This window comes from Paroedura picta, chromosome 5 (assembly GCF_049243985.1).
Source record: "Paroedura picta isolate Pp20150507F chromosome 5, Ppicta_v3.0, whole genome shotgun sequence".
Lineage (NCBI taxonomy): Eukaryota > Metazoa > Chordata > Lepidosauria > Squamata > Gekkonidae > Paroedura > Paroedura picta.
The window spans coordinates 7,654,484-7,664,691 of NC_135373.1; the positions used below are offsets into that span (position 1 = coordinate 7,654,484).

A 10,208-nucleotide genomic window follows, 5' to 3' on the forward strand; every position below is an offset into this window, starting at 1 on the left:
TTGTGATTCCCAAACTCACGCTTTAAAATGGAGGATGATGTGAGCAGTCTGCTGACCAGATGATTGGATGGGGGTGACGTGATGCAGAGCGGCTGGAATCTAATGCCTACATTCAGTTAGGATTATAGCATAGTTATTGGATGAGGAAAAGCCCTAATTTTCAACTGTTCCTCCTCACAGTGTGCTGTAGTATTCTTCAACATTCTCTACATCCCTATAGGTGTTCTGGAGAAAAGATCTGCATCATCTGCATATCACAGATGTGTAGATTATTATTATTAATATCATTATTTATTACATTTATAGTCCACCTTCCTACGAAGACTTACGGCAGTTTAAATAAAAATATATATCTATAAAATCCCGTAAACCCCCCCTAGCCAGTATAACTCCCAAGATACCAAGAGGGCCAGGTCCCTCCTACCACCCAGAGCTGTATAGCACAGCACAAGGGGGAGCATCATTCTTATAGACATGGCCTCAACCATAGACTTGGTGGAACAACTTCATTTTGCCAGTCCTGTGTAAATCTGTCAGCTCCATCAGGGCCCTCAGCTCTTCTAGAACTCATTACTCCAGGTCAGGCACAAAAACATAAGGTCAAGGCCAGGTACCCACAGAGAGAAGGGCCCTGTGGGGGGCATAAGCAAATATGGGGTCATTCAGCTAGGCTGGGGCCAAGCCGCAAAGGGCCTTAATGGTCAGAACCAAGACCCTGAAATTGATCCTGGCCAAAACTGGCAACCAGTGTTGCTACCTCAGCACTAGCTGCATATGTGTCCTCAAAGATGATTCAGGGAGTAGCCTAGCAGCTGCTTTTGCTGCCGCCTGGTTTTCTGGGACAAGGACAAGAATAGGCCAGCATAGAGTGAGGTACAGAAATCAAGTCTAGAGGTGATGTCACATGGATCACTGTGGCCAGACAGTCTGGGGGCTGGTAGGGCACTAGTAGCAGTGCTTGGCAAAGATGATAAATTACCATGTGTGCAACCCCTGTGACCCGTGCCTCCATTGTAAGAGAAGCATCCAGGATCACTCCCAAGTTCCTAGCTGTGGGTAAGATGTCAGAATGTTAGATGATTTAGAAGCCAATTTGGGTGGATGAAATTGGGGTCTTTAATATGCTTTACCATTTCATTTTTATAATACGGATAACCATGTCCTCCCCTTGCATGGATATTGCAACAACTCCTGTGACTTGAAAAAATACAGATAGATTCCAGGTTCGGGGGGGGGAGGGAGAGGGGACAGTCAATGTGATACATCTGCCGCTGGTAGAAGCTTGGAAGTTGCTAGCATGATACACTGATTAACATGGTGAAACCAGAAACTTCCTGCGGTAAGGACTCCTAAGTTTGATAGTGTCAGCTGCCTAGTGTGGCCTCAGAACTTCAGAACAGATGGGATACACCAGTGATAATGGGCCCGTGTTAGAACCCAGGAAATGGTGGAGAATGCTGGTCTACTGGAAACAACTGGTGGTGGCTTGGAGTGGTGTCGCTGGTGCGGAATCGGCCTCAGTGACCTCACAGGCTTTTGGGCTTGGGGAATGGAAGTCGCTTGGTATAGAGCTTGAATCTGCATGGCAATCACTGTCAGGGGATAGCGTTAAACTGTCAGATTCTTAGAGCACATTGTCATGTGCAGGCTGTGATGCCTGTAGGGCAGCTAAGTGACAAAACAGATGTAGGAACCAGTATGGTGCTTCCGAAACCCTGGGATCCTAGTTTAGCAGCGAAGTAGGAATGGAGCAAGTAGTTGCAGTTAAATGTTTGTTAAACTCCAGGTTGACTAATCCTTGTGATCTTCTGTGATACTTTTGGGACATTTGGGCAGGTCCAGAATTTCTCAGCAAAATCAGCAGTAGTTAGAACTGAGCTGAATTTCTTCAAGCAATGATGAAAATATCATTTTCTCCTGTGACCATCCAGGAAATCACACAAACCATTTTCCTGCAGTTGCAGTTTTCTTTTATTTATTTCTTTGCAAAGCTTTCCCCATTCCCCAAGGCTGTAACAGAACAGATTGTATTGTCCTGAGCCATTTGATTTAAGGCAACAAAATCAGTATCTAATCAAGAATTAATCTGGATAACACCACTGTGATTTGCAATGATCTATTGTCATTTGATTGGCTTGAGTGAGCGCAGAGCAGGAAGTAGAGAAGAACGTAAGGCATCGTCATTGTGGTCCAGGGTCTTCACAAAAGTCATGTCCCTTATTAGCGCTACAATGCAAATTATAGATATTAGTACAAACATTCCCAATGAATCAGTGACTACAATAAGAAGCCACGACTTACCGGTGGCTTCAATTGCTGTCGTGGAGAAGTGATCCCAGCCGTTGAAAAAGCAAAGAAGCGTCTTTCTGATGCGCCACCCTGAAGGGCCTTTTGTTCTGAGGCTCTGTGAGGCACACTGTGCCTCTGTAGGGTGGGGGAGGAGTGGGCGTGTCTGACACCCATAAAAGGGGCTGAGTCTGTGTGCTCAGCCTCTTTCCTCCCTCGAGCAATAGTGGAAAGCTTCCCACCCTCTCTCGCTTTCTTTTATTCTGTTCCTTCGCGTTGCGTTCGGTGTTAGACTTTATTGTTAGGTTTTTTTGTTATGTTTATTGTCACAGTGGTGGGTTGGCATGAGGAGAATCCTTTTTGGGGGAACGGGTCTGTGCATCACTTTCCCTCCATCTTCAGGGGTCTCATTAAGAGATCGGCATTTATGTGAGCGGAATGCCAACCCTGCTGGGTGGGCAGGCTTGCATTTCCAGGTGGTTTGGGGAGACAGACAGAGGCTTATGCCCATTGGACCCTCGTTATACCACCTTCCCGGGGTGGGTCTACAGATGGGAAGGAGTCCCACCCTTAGGCTGATACCTAGGATGCCTTTTCAGGGTGCCATCTGAGACCTTGGGGTATTCATGGTGTGCTGACTGCATCATCGCTGGATTCTTCCTCATGCCACGCAAACTCTCCTAAGCCACCTTTCATCTTTATACAGAGAATACTGGGGAAAAGATATCTGAATATATAAAGGTGACTTTCATTTTGCCAATAACCACAATTTCATCCAGCAAGAGAAAGAAAGACATTTCAATGTCCACAAAGATATGCCTCATCTGACCTGCTATCCGCTGGCTACTCTCTTTGAGGAGCCAAGACAGGCAGGAATCTGGGGAAATATGGTTGCTCTCAATGTCCCCTAGCAACTTTTCCACTTTGGTTAATGAGAGCTACCTGAAGCCATCAAATATCACCAGTTGTGCTCTGATCCTCCAACAGTCCCCCCACCAGTCAATAATCCCCCCTCCACTCATTTCCAGATGATCCCATTCAGTTCTATATAATAGGAGCTGGTTATGGGACACAATGTCTCTATCTCTCCCTATATACCCTTCCTATTTCATGATTTTGAACCCTGCTCATATTTACATGTCCCACCACAATGTATAAATACTCACAGAGCCTCCACCTGCACCACCTTCTGTCTCCTAAAAAGCAACAAGGATAACATGAATGTAAAAATGCTATTTAGGATCCTTGGTCTGTTTCACGAATTAGCACCAGTACTTCTCAGAGGCCTGCAACAAAGTCTAGAACACAGTGCTAAAGGCAGGAGACAAAGAGCTCTTGTCCCTTTTTCCCCTACACCCATGGTCCGATGCCTGTGTCTTTAGATGAACCAGTCACTAAATCCAGAATCTGACATAGATGTAGGCTGTTGTTTTGTAGACCGTTTATGGACTGGTGGTTTCATGCCGGGCTGCAGGCTAGTGTTTTAGCCATGGCTGGTTGCCCCACCTCTTCCTCTACCCACATGGGGGAGCATTTGACCCAGTGCACTTCATCTGCCCCTGATCTGTGTTCCTGCATGGGATCTGGGGCAGTGAATTTCCCAATGCATAAATGGTCGTACACAGGGCCTGATTTTCCTATAGGCTAACTAGGCTTCAGCCTAGGGCCTCAAGGTCAAGAGGGGCCTATATTCAAATTGTTAGCAAAATTGAAATTACACTATTACACCAATCACAACATGTTTCATTTAACATATTGACCTATACCACAGTAATGATGTATTTTATTTCTTTTATTCTGTTCCTACGCGTTGCGTTCGGTGTTAGAATTTATTGTTATTTTTTTTTCTTATGTTTATTGTCACAGTGGTGGGTTGGCATGTGGAGAATCCTTTTGGGGGGAACTGGTCTGTGTATCAGTTTCCCTCCATCTTTGCGGGTCTCATTAAGAGATCAGCATTTATGTGAGCGGAATGCCAACCCTGCTGGGTAGGCAGGCTCGCATTGCCAGGTGGTTTGGAGGGACAGACAAAGGCTTATGCCCATTGGATCCTCATTATACCACCTTCCCAGGGTGGTTTTCAGATGGAAAGGAGTCCCACCTTTAGGCTGATACTTAGGATGGCTCTCCAGGGTGCCATATGAGACCTTGGGATATTCATGGTCTGCTGATCGCATCATCACTTTATTCTTCCTCATGCCAGGCAAACTCTCCTTTGCTAGGAAGGTAATAAAAGCTGTGGCCTTATTATTCCAAAATATCTTGGGTGGTGTCTTTTTATGCAAGCTACACACCTGCACTCCTGCAAAGCAATGCATCAGTGACTACCTTGGTAAACTTCTAAGACCATAATGAATGGCACTAAGGATGTGCCTTTTACAAAATCACTATTTATAATTTGGATTTGGAGAAAACCTTAAATACTAGTATTTTGGGTATTCAAGTTCCGATTCCATTTTGGGATTCAGGTTTCTATTTGGGGGAGAGGATTTTGGAATTGTTTACATTCCATAATTCCCTAGTCGGGATGATTTCAGAAACACTGGAGTGGCTGGGGGGTTTATTATTACTAAAATGACGCCAGAATTACAGCAGCCCTATTGCCCTCTAAGTTTCAGATATGTTGGACAAAGAGATCCAGTTCTGTGGTCTCCTGAACAAGGTGTCAAGCAGTATCCCTTCTTGCCCTCATTGTTCCTTTTGGGAGAAATAGTCGAGGAAGCCAATAGCCAAACGCACATGAGGAAGCAATAAACAAAAGCTACAAATGAACTTTGAACCAGGAAGCCCAACAAAGCCAACATAAAACCAGAGTATCCCAACAGGGCCACAGGCCAATATGAGAAGCACAACACAGCCAGCAAATCCTAGAAGAACTTATTCAAGCTAGGGACACTGGCTGTGCTGGACCTGTAAAATCAAAGAATACCAGCAGAATCCAGGGCCAATAGAAAGCTTGTAAAGTTGAAGAGAAGAAAACAGTCACAGAAGCCTGAAAACACCAGCTATGCATACTTTTGGATATTCCTCAATAGTTCAGCAATATATTTGGTAATCTATATCTAGCCTTCTTGATGATGATGTCATTTACTCAGTCATGTCCGACCCTCGGCGATTCTATAGGAAAGTCTTTCTTCCTTCTTCAGGGTCAGTTCTAAAGTTTTAGAATGCAATATCTGGGATATGAACCTCAAGGCACTTTTCATCTTCATACAGAGAAAGCTTGGGAAAAGATATCTGAATAAATAAAGGTGAGTTTTATACCATGGTCCAGAACAGATTATATCTGGACGTTAAATGTGATAAGTTATAGGACTTTAAAAATAGAATTTGTTCCAGGAATAATTCGGGTCCAACACTTTATTACTTTAAATTACAGGTTTATAAAAAATAATTTAGAAATAAAATGGTCTCTTAATATTTTACTACTAGATCAACGGATCATTAGAGATTGTGAACAAATATTAATTGAATTTTTTGGAAAAGACCTTAGATAATTGAATCATATGGGATCCAGGGAAAGCATACATAACAGGTATCTTGTTTGGAAGAAAAAGCATAAAGAAAAATCAAGATTTACACACACACACACACACAAACATAAAGATTAAAGAATTGGAAATTTTAAAATGCCCAAATAATGAAATTATAATAGAAAAATAATGTATGGTTTAAAAAGTTCAATTGAGATCATTTTAACAGAAGTAAACAAACAATGGATAGACAGTAAACAAGAGTATTTCGAATCGGCAAACAAACCAGGAAGGAGATTAGCTTGGGAATAGAAAGAGCTCAAAACATGTAACACTTTCCATAGGGTCTTTTGAGCTAAGCACGAGTTTTTCATTGATAGAACTGAGACCTCACATGACCAACTGTGATACATAAATACTCACAGGTGCATCCTCGGTTCCACCTCCCTAAAAAGCAAAGAAGAATAACATGGATATTAAAATGCTATTTAGGGTCCTTGGTCTGTTTCACAATGTAGCATCAGTAACACTCAGGGGTCAGCAACAAAGCCTGGGACACAGTGCTAAAGACCGGAGACAAAGACTTCCTGTCTTTGTCCCTGTCCCTTTGCCCATGAATCTGACTTGATGAATGTAGTTTGTGTACTTTTATAACTGGTGTTGGGAGGCAGATTGTTCCTATACATGATTGCTCCTGGTCATGTAGGACACTGCCTGTTTCAAATTGAAATCTGTGTGCAGATTTTGATTCTGCTGGTTCAGGACAGTTATTTTCAAAAGGGAAGTTACTGGCGGGTCTGAGGCAGATACTTATAAAGATAATAGCATCATATTTGTATGATACATATTCTAGAATACACTCAACCTCCCCCCCAATAAATGTTTGTTGCTTCTTGCCATGTTTTCCCTCCCACACCTCTTACCAGGAGGCTCCCAAGTGAACTGAACTGTTTTGTTTTGGTTCATGAAGAATACGGAGCTGAAAGTATGGTTTTAAAGAGTCCAAGATATATAAACCCTTCCAAGCAACCTGAAGGGGTTTAAATGACCCCTGAGAAGGGATGTATCTTGGGGGTGAGGGAAGCAAAACATGCCAAGAAACAAAAAATGTTCCACTTTGTAGGTCACTGCTAAAGATGAGTATGTACCACAAAACATATGCTTCATTTTTTGGTTCATGGCCTAATCACAAACTGAACCGAACCAGGAGGCTTGCAGTGGGAACTGAACTGTGTGGTTTTGGTTCATGAAGAATAGGGAGAAGGAAGCATGAATTTAAAGGGAGTCAAAGACATTTAAACTAGTTCCAAGAACTTGGAGGGGTTTTGTGCAGATCAAGTCCGTTTAAACCAAAACCACGGCAGATATACATGCACCCACACAAAAAGCGGCCGCGGCTCGGCGCGGCCGCAATTGACGCTGCGGGGGCGCCCAGCGATGATGCGCCTCCAAGGATGTCATCAGGCCGCGCCATCGCGCGGCCGGAGAGGGGCGGGGGCGCCCGGCTATATATAGCCCGGGCGCTCGCTCCAAGGCCCTCTTCATGCCGGACGCCGCAGGAACAGTCACCCTCCCACCCTTCCGGTTTTGTTTATTGTTAATTTCATCGCAGCGCGGTCATGCTTGGTGTGGAGCCAGTTGGCAGGGAGACCCGCTTGCGTGCGGGGCTCCCTGAGGTGGGGGTCTCAGTAAAGCAAAACATAATTGATAGAGAGCTTGTACATGGATTTATAATTATGTGGTTGATTCTACACTGGCAGTGCCACTCCAAGCCACTAGCAATGTGTAGCTGTGTAACTGCATGCTCCACAGAATTCTGTGTGCCCCTCAGGGAATCATTTAAGCACCAGATCTGCTCTGGCACTCAAATGCGACCCCATTTGGGACACATTTCAATGGAGTCCCCAGTCCACCACTGAAATGGGTCCCCCAAGCATGAATCCATAGCGAGCATGTTCCACTGTGAGGGTGGTGGCGGTATTTTGATTTTTCAGGAAGGTGGGATTGCATGGGAATGCAACCCAACTTCCGGCAAAAAAAAATGTAAAGCTCCAGACCACCCTACAACACCACAAAGCCTCTATAGGACAGGGAGGAGCTGGATCTGGAAGGCCCAGCTCATCCCTTCCTCTGAGGCCTGCTAAGGGACAGCCTCCATTTGCCCCCATAGCAGGAAAAGGGAATGCAGATTCACCCATGTTCCCTTGTTGTTGTTGTTGTTAGGTGCGAAGTCGTGTCCGACCCATCACAACCCCATGGACAATGATCCTCCAGACCTTCCTGTCCTCTACCATTCCCCGGAGTCCATGTTCCCTTAGCTCAGGGCAAATGAGGGCCTGAAGTGCAGCAGGCTCCGGAGGGGGCTGGAATGGTGGCAATGTCATCTGGACACAGGGATTAGCCCTATGTCACCCTGTCCTATTCCACCCATGTGGACTAGGCCTGTATGGAGACAAGAAAAAGAATGGAACTGTTGTTTATGTAAAAGAGTGTTGCTAACCTAAACTTTTTTTTCTGAAAAGTATGTCATATATATTGTGTTAGAGGTGGAAATAGACAAAATGAAATTAATAGTAGTGGGGGAATGTGCACCCAATAATGGGAAAGAAAAATTTATAAGGAACTGAAGAGAGAGTTGGAAATTGTTCTTCTACAGAGATGTTATTAATGGGAGAATTTAATAAGATGGAAGATTCCTTGAAAGTTAAGAACTTGAGTGACAGGGGAAAAAGCTGGATTGACTCAGGAGAAAGTGCTTGATTATTGTTGTTGATTAAAAATGTACAGTTGGTAGATGTCTGGAGAGACAAAAAATATACATCAAATACATTTTCCTCTCTTTTTTTGGGCAAGACACTAATCTTGGTCCAAAAGTAGTTATATCTGGACTTCAAATATGATATATACCAGCAATAATTCTGGACCAAGACTTGGTTACTTTAGATTTCAGGTGGATAAAAAATTGTTTAGAAATAAGATGGTCTTTTGATAATATGTTACTACTTCCATAAGGAAGGCTGAGTGTCAAAGAATTGGGGGTTTTGAACTCTGGTGCTGGAAAAGATTGCGAGTCCCTTGGACTGCGAACAAACCAATCAATCCTAGAGATCTGCCCTGACTGCTTCTTAGAAGGCCAGATCCTGAAGATGAAACTCAAATACTTTGGCCACCTCATGAGAAGGAAGAACTCCCTGGAGAAGAGCCTAATGCTGGGAGTGATTGAGGGCAAAAGAAGAAGGGGACGACAGAGAATGAGGTGGCTGGATGGAGTCACTGAAGCAGTAGGTGCAAACTTAAATGGACTCCGGGGAATGGTAGAGGAGGCCTGGAGGATCATTGTTCATGGGGTCGCAATGGGTCGGACACCACTTCGCACCTAACTACACTAGATCAAAGTATCGTTAGAGATTGTGAACAAGAACTAACTGATTTTTTGGGAGAAGACCTTAGATAACAATGCATAATTGAATTGTATGGGATTCAAGCAAAGTGTACATAAGAGGTATCTTGACAATGCATAGTATTTGGAAGGAAAGGAATAAAGAAAAAACAGTATTTACATTATAAAAATTAAGGAATTGGAAATGGAAATGTTAAAAGCCCAAATAATGAAATTATAATAGAAAAATAATGAATGGTTTAAAAAGTTCAATTGAGATCATATTAACAGAAGTAAACAAACAACTGATAGACAATAAACAAGAGTATTTCGAATCGGCAAACAAACCAGGAAGCTTGGAAATAGAAAGAGCTCAAAACATGTAACACTTTCCATAGAGTCTTTTGAGCCAAGCCAAGCATGAGTTTTTCATTGATAGAACTGGGATCTCACATGACCAACTGTGATACATAAATACTCACAGATGCATCCTTGCCTCCACCTCCCTAAAAACCAAAGAAGAATAACATGGATATTAAAATGCTATTTATGGTCCTTGGTCTGTTTCACAATGTAGCATCAGTAACACTCAGGGGTCAGCAACAAAGCCTGGGACACAGTGCTAAAGACTGGAGACAAAGACTTCCTGTCTTTGTCCCTGTCCCTTTGCCCATGAATCTGGCTTGATGAATGTAGTTTGTGTACTTTTATAACTGGTGTTGGGAGGCAGATTGTTCCTATACATGATTGCTCCTGGTCATGTAGGACACTGCCTGTTTCAAATTGAAATCTGTGTGCAGATTTTGATTCTGCTGGTTCAGGACAGTTATTTTCAAATGGGAAGTTACTGGAGGGTCTGAGGCAGATACTTATAAAGATAATAGCATCATATTTGTATGATACATATTCTAGAATACACTCAACCCCCCCTCCCAAGAAACATTTGTTGTTTCTTCCCATGTTTTCCCTCCCACACCTCTTACCAGGAAACTCCCAAGTGAACTGAACTGTTTTGTTTTGGTTCATGAAGAATAGGGAGCTGAAAGTATGGTTTTAAAGAGTCCAAGATA

At 43.3% G+C, this 10,208-nt stretch overlaps 1 long non-coding RNA gene across 1 annotated transcript; it reads right to left on the minus strand.

The window, feature by feature from the left end:
* Positions 1-1,987: 1,987 nt before the first annotated feature.
* On the minus strand, positions 1,988-9,659 carry LOC143838913 (uncharacterized). Its single transcript, XR_013231473.1, has 4 exons — positions 9,621-9,659; positions 6,183-6,206; positions 3,453-3,482; positions 1,988-2,226 (listed from the first exon to the last, which is right to left on the minus strand). It is a non-coding gene; the product is annotated as an uncharacterized LOC143838913 (long non-coding RNA).
* Positions 9,660-10,208: the final 549 nt, after the last annotated feature.